The sequence below is a fragment of the Myotis davidii genome, unplaced genomic scaffold, assembly GCF_000327345.1.
Source record: "Myotis davidii unplaced genomic scaffold, ASM32734v1 scaffold514, whole genome shotgun sequence".
NCBI classification, from domain to species: Eukaryota; Metazoa; Chordata; class Mammalia; order Chiroptera; family Vespertilionidae; genus Myotis; species Myotis davidii.
The window spans coordinates 927389-927899 of NW_006286236.1; positions in this window are offsets into that span (position 1 = coordinate 927389).

The following is a 511-nucleotide window of genomic DNA, read 5'->3' on the forward strand; positions in this document are numbered from 1 at the left end:
TTTTGCATATATTTAATTGTTCCCATTTTATAGATGGGAAATCTGAGGCTCATGGAGCTGAGGAAATCTGCTTAAGACACAGGGTAGAATTGGGCCTTGAACCCAGGCCCTCTGGGTGGCTCTCAGGACTCCCCCTGTGGCCTCTCACACTTTTGTGACACCTCCTCATTGGCCACCCCCTCTCCCACACCTGTCAGTCCATCAGGGCAGGGCTTGTGCTGCACCCATGTTGGAGACACCCTTGCACATGGAAGTCCCGTTAAAGGTTCGTATGATGGAGGTCACCTGGCTCAACCCTCAGGGAGGAAGATCACGCCTCAGGAGGGGAAGCCACAAGTTCAGGGGCCCACAGCCAGAGTGAGAGCTGGGCGTCCTGACTCCCAGGCTGAGCCCAGCTTGAAGGTGGGGGAGGCCGGTGCTTATCTGTGCTGTGGCTGCCTGTTGGGCTGCCTCAGCCTGAGCCTGCAGGTTCAACTAGACAAGATTACCCCCCTCCTCTCAGCCCCCGCCC